The 14,500-nt window shown below is 45.4% G+C and overlaps 1 non-coding gene and 1 pseudogene across 1 annotated transcript; one reads left to right on the top strand and one right to left on the bottom strand.

Moving 5' to 3' along the window:
• The first annotated feature begins 11,869 nt into the window (after positions 1 to 11,869).
• On the top strand, positions 11,870 to 12,048 carry LOC135026599 (U1 spliceosomal RNA; annotated as a pseudogene).
• Positions 12,049 to 14,129: 2,081 nt separating this feature from the next.
• Positions 14,130 to 14,292, bottom strand: LOC135026529 (U1 spliceosomal RNA). Its single transcript, XR_010223146.1, has one exon. It is a non-coding gene; the product is annotated as a U1 spliceosomal RNA (small nuclear RNA).
• Positions 14,293 to 14,500: the final 208 nt, after the last annotated feature.

The raw sequence follows: 14,500 nt of genomic DNA, 5'->3' as shown, positions 1-14,500 counted from the left end.
CGGGTTCCTGTATCGCTGTTAGAAGCCTTTTGATGTGAGCTGCATGCGCTACCGGTGTACCAGCTGCCGTCATGAAATTTCTGAGGCGCCATAGGGCTCCGAAATCATGGACTACCCCGAATGCGTATCTAGAGTCGGTGTAGATATTGGCTGATTTGCCCTTAGCCAATTCACATGCTCTGGTTAGGGCGACCAGTTCAGCAACCTGGGCTGAGTGAGGTGGGCCTAGCGGTTCCGCTTCTATGGTGCCTTGGTCATCTACGACTGCGTATCCAGTACACAAGTCTCCCGAGTCTGACTGTCTGTGACAACTACCGTCCGTGTAGAAAGTTAGATCTACATTTTCCAGCGGGTTGTCACTGATGTCAGGCCTTGCGGTAAAATTTTGGGTCAAATATTCCATACAATCATGTGTGTCCTCCTGTGTGTTAAATTCTCCTTCCCCACCACTCTCATCCTCCACCCTTTGTGCCTGTCCAGGCACACCTGGGAGATATGTTGCAGGATTTAATGCACTGCATCTCCTTATGGTGATGTTTACGGGGGCCATTAGTGCCAATTCCCATCTTGTAAACCGCGCTGATGAGACGTGCCTGGTTTGGGCAGAATTTAGCAAGGCTGACACTGCATGTGGTGTATGAATTGTGAGGTTGTGACCTAGCACTACATCTTCGCTTTTCGTTACTAGCAATGCTATCGCAGCGACGCTTCGCAAGCATGTGGGGAGGGATCGCGCTACCGTGTCTAGCTGAGCGCTGTAGTATGCTACTGGCCTGCTGGCATCACCGTGCTTTTGGGTTAAGACGCCTGCCGCGCAACCAGCACTTTCTGTTCCGTACAGCTCAAAGGGTTTCCCATAGTCTGGCATACCTAATGCTGGTGCCTGCGTTAGGCACTGTTTAAGTCTCTCAAATGCCATCTCAGACTCGTCTGTATGCGAAATCCGATCAGGTTTGTTTGAGGAGACCATCTCCTGCAGAGGTAACGCTAGAATGGAAAACCCTGGGATCCAGTTACGGCAATACCCACACATTCCTAAAAATGTTCTGATCTGTTGCTGGGTTTTTGGCAGAGTCATGTCTCTAATTGCTTGAATTCTATCAGTGGTCAGGTGTCTCAGTCCTTGTGTTAGACAGTGTCCCAAATATTTTACCTTAGTTTGGCATAATTGCAACTTGTCTTTGGAAACCTTGTGTCCTGTGTCTGAAAGATGAAACAGGAGCTGTTTCGTATCCTTCAGGGATGCTTCCAATGAATCAGAACACAGTAGTAGATCATCCACGTACTGTATTAATACTGATCCACTCTCTGGTTGGAAAGACTGTAAACAATCATGCAAAGCCTGGGAAAATATACTTGGACTGTCTATGAAACCTTGTGGTAATCGAGTCCATGTGTATTGGACTCCTCTGTATGTGAATGCAAACAAATATTGGCTGTCAGGGTGCAGAGGTACCGAAAAGAAAGCGGAGCAGAGGTCAATAACAGTGAAAAATTTCGCAGTGGGAGGGATTTGCATAAGGATGACAGCTGGATTTGGCACTACGGGGAACTGACTCTCAACTATTTTGTTGATCCCCCTTAGATCCTGCACTAGCCGGTAACCCCTCCCCCCACTCTTTTTCACAGGGAAGATGGGACTATTGGCAGTGCTGGACGTTCTTACCAGAATACCCTGTTGTAGCAAGCGCTCTATTACGGGATACACTCCTAACTCCACCTCTGGCTTCAGAGGGTACTGTGGGATTTTTGGAGCTATCCTACCATCTTTTACTTGTACAACTACTGGAGCTACGTTTGCCATTAATCCAGTGTCCTGTCCATCTTTAGTCCAAAGTGACTCTGGTATCTGGGATGTCATTTCTTCTACTTTGGATGGAGTCCTATTTGTCATAATGGTATGTGACATTAATTTTGATGGGGAGTCTAACATGTCTCGCACTTCCTGAGCGTGATTCTCAGGTATGTCCAAGAATACACCTTCAGGAGTACAATAAATGACGCACCCCATTTTACACAATAAGTCTCTTCCCAGGAGATTAGTCGGTGCCGATGCAGCCAGCAAAAAGGAATGCTTGGTATGTAAAGGCCCTACTGTAATCTCGGCTGGTTTGCTAACAGGGTAGTGCTGGACTACTCCCGTTACCCCTATGGCTGGAATTGTCTTACCAGTGGTTCTCATGCCCACTGTCGAATTTATCACTGATTTGGCCGCCCCTGTGTCTACAAGAAAGTTTAATGATTTACCAGCTACATTGATTGCAATTTCAGGTTCACTCCCAAGGCTTGCAATCAATTTTACTGGCTGCAGATTACAGGTATGGCTACACCCCTATTGGGTATGGTGACCTCCCTGAATCCCGCTGGCAGCAACTACTTGTGAAGGGGTTAAATGGGAACTGCCAGGAGTTTGCCAGTCTCTGTTCGGGGGGTATCTTTTTGTTTCTCCTGCATGTGGCTCATAACTCCGTCTCTGCGGACCTTGCTCCCAATGTCGTGTGTCGTGTCGTTGTCTAGGGGGTTGGTAAGATCTTTGCGAATTTTTCGCTCTACAGTCTCGTGCTATGTGTCCCTGTTTATGACAAAAATAACATGTTACCACATTTGACTTACCCACAGGGTTTGGTGATATAAACACAGGCTGTTTTGTGGTCAGGGCCTGTATACTTACTGACATTAACTTATCACCTTGCGACTCCCTGTGTCTGGTGATATTCCGGTCGTGATCAATAGCAGCCTCTCTCAAAGTAGCCACTGACAGACCTCGCCAACATGGTTGCGTGGTCTGTACCCTTGTCTTTAATGCTTCTTTTAAACCATCCATTAGCACAGATACTGCTACTTCTTGATGGTTTGCATTGGTCCTAATGTCCTCTATGCCAGTGTACTTTGCCATTTCTAATAATGCCCGGTGAAAATAATCAGCAGCTGTTTCTGTCTCTTTTTGTTTAATGGAAAAAATTCTATTCCATTTGGCTACAGCTGGGAAATACTCCTTTAACTGTAAATTTATTCTTTTTACGTTATCTTTGTTGTACACATCTGTAAGAGGTACATCCAGATCCAATCCACAGTCAGCTAAAAATTGAGCTGAGTCGACATTGGAGGGTAAACATGCCCTCAGCAATATCTGCCAGTCTTTGTTATTGGGCTCTAAAGTGTTTCCTAGGTCTCTGATGTATTTTTGGCTAGCAACTAAGTCTTTTCTGGGGTCAGGGAATTCAGACACTATGGTCCTTAATTCCATTCTGGAAAATGGGATATACATGGCAATGTTCCTGATAGGAGTGACTCCTGATGTGTCAGTTTTCCCATTTGGAACAGCTATTACCCTAACAGGATCAAGTCTACTAACATCATTCTGTGTAGATTCTACAGCCTGTGGTGAAATGGTTTCAGCATAGTGTAAGGTGCCGTACTTACCCGTTGATACGACCTCACCTGTCCCTCCGCTAGGGGGCTTTGTTACTAATCTTATGGGTTGGGCCGTGCCTACTGTCGTTTCTGATATAGTGGCTGCTAGAGAGAGCGCCGATATTGTTGCCGATTCGTCCTCTTGATCACACTCCTGGGGAAAGTTCAAAACAGGGTACAACTTGCACGGGTTAATGCTTGCATTGGTTAACTTATTAACATTATCCTTAACATTTATACAGTTGCTAAGTGCCTGTTTGTTACCCCCTGATGCGTCATTCTCCGCAACCAATTTCTCTCCTGATATGTATGGTGGCGGCGGGGCCGTGGCTATCAGTTTCCTGATAGGGCCAGATCCCGCCGCCAGAGCCAATCCTCTCTGTATTTCACCCTCCTGTTGCCATAGCTGCAAATAATCATAATGTTGGATTTGTCTCTTTGTTGATTTAATGAGACATATCCTCCTCCTTAAATTCATTAACACTTCTGGGCTGAAGCTACCTACTCTTGGGAATTTCTCCCCGTCATGTACTGTCATTCTCTCCCATTCATCACATAAAATTTCTGTATGTAAACCATATTTTTCACACATTACATACCTTGCCGACCCGACTGGTCGGTTTACTGAATCAACCCGAACCGAGGTTGATCGCCCCCTTCCTGAACAACTGGCCCCCATAATTTGCAGGTGTTGCTTGCTCTACCTCTGACCTTTATCTCAGGGTCTTCAGCGAACCCTTACAAAAAACCAAAATATTAAAAGATAGGTTGACGGTGAAGTTTACCGAGCACCTCACTCACTCGCCCACGCCGACCAATACGCCCACACACTGATATAGCGCTGGCGTACTCGACCCAGGGCCCCTATGAACCTCTATTTACTGGAACATGCGAGAGATATCCGAAGAACACTTACTCTTTCCAGTAACTATTGGTTGTTGGACAATTCCTGAGTGACCAGCGAACTTCCCTTCAGAAAATAAAAAATTACACAAATAACGTCAGAATGTACAAATAGTTTTATGACCGGGTTTGTACACAAATGGTACTGGTCAGACTAACTTAATGCACACAATTACGTGCGGTACAATCGTTCAGCACATAAGCAACTAATCTTATGTACGGAGCGACCAGTGGAATCGACATTCAGCAGCTGCGAATTCCTTCAGCCTGAGCTTTTTATGGCCTATATGGGTGTCGCACCAACCCTTCTTGGTGTTGTGCCTTGTCTCTATAGCGGACTTCCTTGTCTGCTGTACTTGGACCTCCTGGTCTGTTATGCGACCTCCTGGTCTGACCTCCTGGTCTGTTACAGTATGACCTCCTGGTCTGCTACACTCTAATGCTCAAATTTTATGTTTAACCAGAGATGCCTCCCTAGCCACCACGTATGTCACTTACACGTATGTACTTCACGAGAACTCGATGATTTCTGTGGTTCAATCCCCAAAATTGTAAAAACAAACACTCACTCACCACATACACACTTTTGTTTCTATTTCTATTTCTGCGCAGAAATTTTTCTTTAGACCAGATGTGTTGTAAATTTGGAGAAGGATCTGTTAATTTAAATTTCGGATTTAAAATAGATTTGCGCTATTTATCGCCTGTTGCGCTATTTATCGCTTGTTGCGCTATTTATCGCCTGTTGCGATATTTATCGCTTATTGCGCTATTTATCGCTTATTGTGCTATTTAAAAATCAACACTATCGTGTGATTTGAGTTACGTGGGCGTACCCAGACGCTCCGTTGCATAATTTACGCTGCGTGCGTCGGCCTTTGCGTACGCGAGTCTCAGCCTTTTGTTAGAGACACGTGTATACAAAACCAATGTCCACCGTAACACAACTAACACGTTTTATCAATGTAGATGATCCTCAGTCGTCTACCGTGCAACACACCAATCTCTCCTTTTACCTTTAGGTAGAGCTGCGTGTGTGCTTTACACTTTATCCCTTAACGCATTACTTTTACACTTTAACTATGAAATAGCGACAAATCTCTCTTAGCACGTTTTATCAATTATAAAATGGCAAACAGGAGAGTGATATATGAAAATACACGAATGAAAAAGAAATGCAGATATGCGTGTGTGCGTACGCAAGATAGAAATAAACAGTTTTAAAAGACACTAGTGTGTTGTTCTTACCTCCGGTTCCCGGATTCCTTCAGCACCCTTTACTAAGCGAAACAGACGCTTATCCCGTCAGCACTGCGAAGAATATGATCTCCCGCCCTTTGCTGATGGATAATGTCTGCTGAAATTACCTAGCAGAGATATGTGAAGGACAGGACGAGCCGCCAATTGATAAAGCTAAATATTTATCTTATTTAAAACCCTTTGTGAGGTCTAAGAACACTGTACGCTATTTGCGTATGGAGTACCGTAAGGGTACGCTCGTTGCGTAACAATCGCTTAGCCGTGGTCGAGACGCTCAAGCGTCACGTTCGCTCACGGCCAAGAGATCACAGGCAGGCACGCTATTGGCTGCTGACTAACGTAATGGTTCGCTATAGCGTAACGGACGCTGTATCGGGAGCGGGCTGCTCAAGCGATACAGACGCTCACGAGAATACGCTGTTGGTATCGGGCACACTTATAGGTGAGCGACTACCGTAATGCTACGCTATCAGCGTAGCGGACGCTCGAGACCACGAGGAGATCACGAGCGGCGCCGACGCTCACAATGTTAAACCTTTATGTCTAAACCACAAACAATGTAATTTGCTGTAAAACCTTAGTGTAGAGATAGGGTGTAAATGCAACACTGTATAACCTTATTAACTCAAAAGCTGTTCGAGCGTCACCGACGCTCTGAGAATACTTAACACTATAAGAAATACACAAATACCGTGCTTAGGGTCCAACGCCTAATATATATATTATGAATGTTATACTTGCAAAAGAATTAATACAATACAAGTCATACACTACAATATAACATAGACTAACTAACCAGGTAACTACACAGTAAATACAATACAAGTACGTTTAAGAGAAAATGAGAGAAAGAGAAGAGAGAGAGAGAAAGATATGGCCCATAATAACAAGAAAAGACAATATGATTACGGAGAAAACTTACGCACAAAGGAAACGATCGCATGCGCCTCTGGACATCCAGCTCCCGATTTTCAGCAATGATAACCGATGAAGAGTGAGTGCTGGATGTGATCGGCCTGTCTATTTATGCCCCACACACAATACAATTCAATGGTCCCTACAATCTCATTGTTCATTGGACACAGGAATTCGTCTTCGCATTATAACAAAAGGTCATAGGTTGATTCATACAGGTGGGCTGTGACTATTTCCAACAGCTCAGGTGGGAGGGAAACTGGGTTTCCCGCCGCATGGATAAGTAAGTGCAAATACAGTAAATGTTCATAAACTTCTTATGTCCATAACTATTCGCACGAGCGATTGATCCGCTTCAAACCAACACCGGAATATTGCTAATTAAATACTCTTCCGATGGATACTAAACACCACTGTATTACTCCTGTCTGACCCTTCGTATCAAACAATGAGGGATCTCTCTGTCCAGGAACATACTACATTAACTAAACTTTCAGACTCTATCAAAGGGACCATAATCTACAAAATGCATTATATGGTGAAAATATGTAACGAAAGAGTCGCCCGCTAGACGCACACAATCTCTACCGTAAATGCGCATACCGTGCGCCTGCGGGTGCCCGCAACAGCGAGTATGCGCACGCACGGGAGAGCGCACGCATGCGCAGCAGGGACACATATGAGGTGCAAATATGGCAGTGTGCATCGTGATATTTTTCTGACTTTGACAGCTTACATGATTCTCCGCCCAGCGAAGAATTCTGGTGGCTTCCGCCATCGCCACTCTGCTCCTTGTGCCGCCTTGGCGGTTTACATGAACTAGTGCGGTGACGTTGTCTGACTGGATCAGAACTGGTTGGTCGCGAAGTAAGGTCTCCGCTTGACATAGGGCGTTGTATATGGCCATTAGCTCCAGGATGTTGATGTGAAGACAAGTCTCCTGACTTGACCAAAGACCTTGGAAATTTCTTCCCTGTGTGGCTGCTCCCCAACCTCGGAGGCTCGCGTTCGTGGTCACCAGGATCCAGTCCTGAATGCCGAACCTGCGGCCCTCTAGAAGGTGAGCACTCTGCAGCCACCACAGGAGAGATACCCTGGCCCTGGGGGACAGGGTGATCAACTGATGAATCTGTAGATGTGACCCGGACCACTTGTCCAGTAGGTCCCATTGCAAGATCCTCGCATGGAACCTGCCGAAGGGAATGGCCTCGTATGATGCCACCATCATTCCCAGGACTCGAGTGCAGTGATGCACTGACACCTGTTTTGGTTTCAATAGGTTCCTGACCAGAGTCATGAGTTCCTGGGCCTTTTCTATCGGAAGATAAACCCTTTTCTGGTCCGTATCCAGAATAATGCCCAAGCAAAGTCAGACGAGTCGTAGGAACCAACTGCGACTTCGGGATATTGAGAATCCAGCCGTGTTGCTGTAACACCTTCAGTGAAAGTTATACGCTGTTCAGCAACTGCTCTCTTGATCTCGCTTTTATGAGGAGATCGTTCAAGTACGGGATAATTGTGACACCTTGCTTTCGCAGGAGCACCATAATTTCCGTCATTACCTTGGTGAAAATTCTCGGAGAAAATTCTGGAGAGACCAAACGGCAACGTCTGAAATTGGTAATGACAATACTGTACCGCAAATCTTAGGTACGCCTGATGAGGTGGATAAATGAGTACATGAAGGTATGCATCCTTTATGTCCAGAGATATCATAAAATCCCCCCCTTCTAGGCTGGCGATGACCGCTCTTAGCGATTCCATCTTGAACTTGAACCTTTTCAAGTATAGGTTCAGGGATTTTAAATTTAATATGGGTCTGACCAAACCGTCCGGTTTTGGGACTACAAACAGGGTCGAATAATTTCCATTTCCTTGTTGAAGCAGGGGAACCTTGACCACCACCTGTTGAAGATACAATTTGTGAATTGCATTTAACACTATCTCCCTTTCCTGGGGAGAAGATGGTAGGGCCGATTTGAAAAACCGGCGAGGAGGCACCTCTTCGAATTTCAGCTTGTAACCCTGAGAAACAATTTCTATTGCCTAGGGATCCACCTGCGAATGAACCCAGATGTGGCTGAAAACTCGAAGACGTGCCCCCAACTGGGCGGACTCCTTTAGCGGAGCCCCAGCGTCATGCGGTGGATTTTGTAGAGGCCGGGGAGGACTTCTGTTCCTGGGAACTAGCTGTGTTGTGCAGCTTCTTCCCTCTGCCCTTACCTCTGGCAAGAAAGGACACACCTCGTACTTTCTTGTTTCTCTGTGATCGAAAGGACTGCATTTGATAATGTGGTGCTTTCTTAGGCTGTGAGGGAATATAAGGCAAAAAATTTGATTTACCAGCTGTAGCTGTGGAGACTAGGTCCGAGAGACCTTCCCCAAACAATTCCTCACCCCTGTAAGGTAAAACCTCCATATACCTTTTTGAGTCGGCATCACCTGTCCATTGCCGGGTCCATAGGACTCGTCTAGCAGAAATTGACATAGCGTTTATTCTAGAACCCAGTAGACTAATGTCACTTTGAGCATCTCTTATATATAGGACAGCATCTTTTATATGCCCTATGGTCAATAACATAGCATCCTTATCTAGGGTCTCAATCTCTGCTGATAAGGTATCTGTCCATGCTGCCACCGCGCTACAACCCCGGCCGACGCAATTGCCGGTCTGAGTAAGGTACCAGAATGTGTGTAAATGGACTTTAGGGTAACCTCCTGCTTGCGGTCAGCATGGTCCCTGATGGTAGCCGTATCCTGGGATGGCAGCGCTACCTTTTTGGATAAGCGTGTCAATGCTTTATCCACCCTAGGGGAGGATTCCCACCGTATCCTGTCCATTGGCGGGAAAGGATACGCCATAAGAATCCTTTTGGGAATCAGCAGCTTTTTGTCTGGAGATTCCCAAGCTTTTTCACATAATTCGTTCAACTCATGTGAGGGGGGAAAGGTTATCTCAGGTTTCTTTCCCTTATAGATGTGTACCCTCGTGTCAGGGACAGGGGACTCTGTGATGTGCAAAACATCTTTTATTGCAATAATCATATATCGAATACATTTAGCCAATTTTGGCTGTAACTTTGCATCATCGTAGTCGACACTGGAGTCAGAATCCGTGTCGGTATCTGTGTCAACTATTTGGGATAGTGGGCGCTTTTGAGACCCCGAAGGTCCCTGCGACATAGGGACAGGCATGGGTTGACTCCCTGACTGTTCCCTAGCTTCTGCTTTGTCTAATCTCTTGTGTAATAAGTTTACATTAGCACTTAAAACATTTCACATATCCATTCAGTCAGGTGTCGGTGTTGTCGATGGAGACACCACATTAATTTGCTCCTGCTCCTCTCTAGGAGAGCCTTCTACCTCAGACATGTCGACACACGTGTACCGACACACCATACACTCAGGGAATCCTCTTATCTGAGGACAGTTCCCCAACAAGGCCCTTTGGAGAGACAGAGAGAGAGAGTATGCCAGCACACACCCCAGCGCTATATGACCCAGGAAAAAAACACAATAATTTTATGTTTACCCAGTAGCGCTGTATTTCCATATATATATGCGCCTAATTATGTGCCCCCCTCTTCTTTAAGACCCTCTTTCTACCGTGGTATAAGCAGGGGAGAGTCCGTGGAGCTTCCCCTCAGCGGTGCTGTGGAGAAAATGGTGCTGGTGAGTGCTGAGGGAGAAGCCCCACCCCCTCAGCGACGGGCTTCTGTCCCGCTCAAATATAGTAAAAAAATGGCTGGGGCTCTTATATATATATACAGTGCCTAGCTGCATATATATTTATTTTGCCAAAGAGAGGTCTATATTGCTGCCCAGGGCGTCCCCCCTGAGCCCTTCACCCTTACACTGACTGCCGTGTGTGAGGTGTATGGGAGCAATGGAGCACAGCTTTACTGCTGTGCGTTACCTCAGTGAAGATCATGAAGTCTTCCGCCGCCTCTGAAGTCTTCTTTTCTTCTCATACTCACCCGGCTTCTATCTTCCGGCTCTGCGAGGGGGACGGCGGCGCGGCTCTGGGACGGACGGCGAGGGTGAGACCTGCGTACCGATCCCTCTGGAGCTAATGCTGTACAGTAGCCTAAGAAGCAGAGCCTATCAACTCACAGAAGTAGGTGTGCATCTCTCCCCTCCGCCCCTCGATGCAGGGAGTCTGTTGCCAGCAGGCTCCCTGAAAATAAAAAAATCTAACAAATATACTTTCTGTCAGGAAACTCAGGAGAGCTCCCTGAAAAGCACCCAGTCTCCTCTGGGCACAGTAGTAAACTGAGGTCTGGAGGAGGGGCATAGAGGGAGGAGCCAGTGCACACCCAGATCTAAAGTCTTTCTTTAAGTGCCCATGTCTCCTGCGGAGCCCGTCTATCCCCCATGGTCCTTACGGAGTCCCCAGCATCCTCTAGGACGTAAGAGAAAAATTATGCTGGCAGAAAAATCCAATTGAGTGATTAAACAGCTCCAGAGCTGCTCTGTAAGGCAAGTAAAAGGGTGTGGGCCCTGCAGCACTACCTGTAGTTTGCATTGTGCATTGGAAGCCTAGTTTGCTGTCTGTTTCCACTTCTTTTTTCTTGAGCCCCTCCCGTCTATACCCTTGTGCACTATCCTGACTTCTCCTCCCGTCTGCTTACTTTGTGCCTTCCAATGCACAATGCAAACTACAGGTAGTGCTGCAGGGCCCACACCCTTTTACTTGCCTTACAGAGCAGCTCTTGAGCTGTTACAGTGCCCAGCTGCTGCAAGAAATCAGCGTGAATGCTTCAGGGGCTGGGGCATGGCCAACATGAGCCCCACACCGAAGGAGGGTGGGGGTGTTTAATGCGAACTAGGGGTCTCGCACAATGCGAACTACAGGTAGTGCTGCAGGGCCCACACCCTTTTACTTGCCTTACAGAGCAGCTCTGGAGCTGTTACAGTGCCCAGCTGCTGCAAGAAATCAGCTTGAATGCTTCAGGGGCTGGGGCATAGCCAACATGAGCCCCACACCGACGGAGGGTGGAGGTGTTTAATGCAAACTAGGGGTCATCCAAGTGCCGCAAAAGGCCGCCATGCCCTGCACGCCCCTTTTCTCTTTTCATATGCAGACGAGGGTTGAAGCCAACTTTGACCCACTGCTTGGATGACATCGCCATATGCAAATCCATCTGCTGCAGGCCTTCCCCCAGGAATGCTTGCACTAGTTGTTGCATTTGGTTTGTTGTTTGGGGGTGCTTCAGTATTAGGCAGCCTTCTGCCCTCCCATGTTCATCTGAAAATATGTGTTCTCCCTGCAGTTGTTGTCCCCAGATGAGAGTTCCCTTGTGCTGCCTCAGTTGAATCTCCTTTACTTGACAGAGATGTGCCTGAGCAGCGGCCCTCCCCAGCCCTATCCCAAATCATACTTATTTTGCATAGGAGATACCATGGTCATGAAGACTGTTCTCCCAGGGTGCGGTTCATTCATTGCATTCTGGGTATGCTGACCCCTGTGATTTCCCCAAATGTGGGAAACTCGACTGCATTATTTAATGCGAACTAGGGGTCATCCAAGCACCGCAAAAGGCCGCCATGCCCTGCATACCCCTTTTCTCTTTTCATAAGCAGACGAGGTTTGAAGCCAACTTTGACCCACTGCTTGGATGACATCACTTGCTGCCTTTCCAATGAAGCAAGTTTAATTTAATAATAGGTGAAAAACCATCCCTACAAAGGTGTTAATCAGATACTTGGCTTTGTGGACACTTTTCAGAGCACAAATTTGTTATCATAAAAATAAAGCCAGAAAATGAAGAGCTGTTTAATCACTCAATTGGATTTTTCTGCCAGCATATTTCTTTTTCTCTGCAACCCACTGCTAAATTGTGCTTCGTGGCTGTTTTTTTTATAAAATCACTTAATCAAATCTAACTCTGATTACATCAGAGAAGGCCAGGTACCCTACACCATAAGAGGTGGTTTGAAATTTTTACTTGTCTACTTAAAGATCACCAAAATCTGATAACGAGGTCAATTACGTCCCTAGGTGGGATTGAACCACCAACCTTTTGGTTAACAACTGAACACGCTAACTGTTTGCGCCTCAGAGACACTTTGCAAAAGTACATACTGACAAAGGTTAATAAGCATTCATCTAGAACGTTTCCTAGAAAAACTTTAAAAAGTCAATAATCTGGAGAGTTTTTGTAAGATGTTCCTTCCATCAACCAATGAAGAAACACATTGGTACTTCCCCATGATGAGTGAGTGCTTCAGGATCTCTTGCACTTACATGTGCAGCAAAGGACTACAATGGAAGCATGCTGGGCCTATAACCCAGAGGTAGGCAGATTGCAACTGTCCTCTGCTATATGCATTTTTTTTGTTAATTAAAGTAATCCAAAACTGGGATTGATATTTTGGCTCTTTTATTTTTACTTAAAGTACAATAACTTTTACTGTTTTAATTTGTTTTAATAGTATATTGACAGTATTGTTTTCTTTCAAAAATCCAATTAATTTTCTTTACCCGATTATTAAAATGGTAATTGACAAAAACAATCTACATTGTCACCAGAAGAGCAGTACAAAATGTACAAGTGATATATTAAAATCATCTTTCCAGCTTGAATTTCAATGATGCCTTGGTGCAACAATTTTGTGAGAAACATCTTCACCCATAAAGAAAGATTTTCTTAATTCCTTACCTGTGTGCTGATTAGATATCACCTTGTTTTCACATTAAACAGACTTCCCCATGAGGAAGCAGCAAGGATGCAGTGACGTTTATGTTTCCTGGTGTCAACCTGTATTATTTCAGTAGACATTGAAATGAGGATGCATCTTGCTGCCTTTCCAATGAAGCAAGTTTAATTCAGTAATAGGTGAAAAACCATTCCTACAAAGGTGTTAATCAGAGACTTGGCTTTGTGGACACTTTTCAGAGAGCAAATTTGTTAGCATAAACATAAAATCAGAAAATGAAGAGCTGTTTAATCACTCAATTGGACTTTTCTGCCAGCATAATTTTTTTTCTCTGCAACCCACTGCTAAATTGTGCTTCCTAGCTGTTTTTTATAAAATCACTTAATCAAATCTAATTCTGATTACATCAGAGAAGGCCGGGTACCCTACACCATAAGAGGGGGTTTGAAATTTTGACTTGTCTACTTAAAGATCACCAAAATCTGATAACAAGGTCTATTACGTCCCTGGGTGGGATTGAATCACCAACCTTTAGGTTAATAGCCATACACACTAACTGATTGCGCCACAGCGACACTTTGCAAAAGTACATACTGACAAAGGCTAATAAGCATTCATCTAGAATGTTTCCTAGAAAAACTTTAAAAAGTCAATAATCTGGAGAATTTTTGTAAGAAACACATTGGTACATTCCCATGATGAGTGAGTGCTTCAGGATCTCTTGCACTTACATGGGCTATTAACCAAAAGGTTCCCACCCAGTGATGTAATTGACCTTGTGATCAGATTTTGGTGATCTTTAAGTAGACAAGTCAAAATTTCAAACCCCCTCTTATGGTGTAGGGTACCTGGCCTTCTCTGACGTAATCAGAGTTAGATTTAATTAAGGTGCACTAGGGAATAGAAGGGAGCGGTTTAAGAAAAGAGAAGTGGAAACAGACAGCAAACTAGGCTGGAGAGAGACCTGAGACAAAGAGATCTGAATTATACGAGAGCCGACCAGGGGAAACACAAATTATGCAGTCAAGTTTCCCACATTTGGGGAAATCGCAGGAGCAGCACACCCAGAGTGCAATGGGTGAGCCTTTCCCTGGGAGAAGCACCTTCCTGATCATAGTATCTCACCTGGCAGGTAAGTAGGAGTTGGGCTAGTGCTGGGGAGGGTCGCTGCTCGGGTACCCCCCTGTCAAGTGAAGGAGATCCAACTGAGGCAGCACAAGGGAACTCTCGAAAGAAGAACAAGGCTAGAGGAAGATCTGAGACAAAGAAATCTGACTTTTACCAGAGCTGACCAGAGGAAAGCACAAACACAGTACCCCACTACCACCAGGAAACATTAACGCCACTG

The sequence above is a fragment of the Pseudophryne corroboree genome, unplaced genomic scaffold (assembly GCF_028390025.1).
Source record: "Pseudophryne corroboree isolate aPseCor3 unplaced genomic scaffold, aPseCor3.hap2 scaffold_445, whole genome shotgun sequence".
Taxonomy (NCBI): domain Eukaryota; kingdom Metazoa; phylum Chordata; class Amphibia; order Anura; family Myobatrachidae; genus Pseudophryne; species Pseudophryne corroboree.
This window is presented reverse-complemented; position numbering and strand designations above follow the sequence as displayed.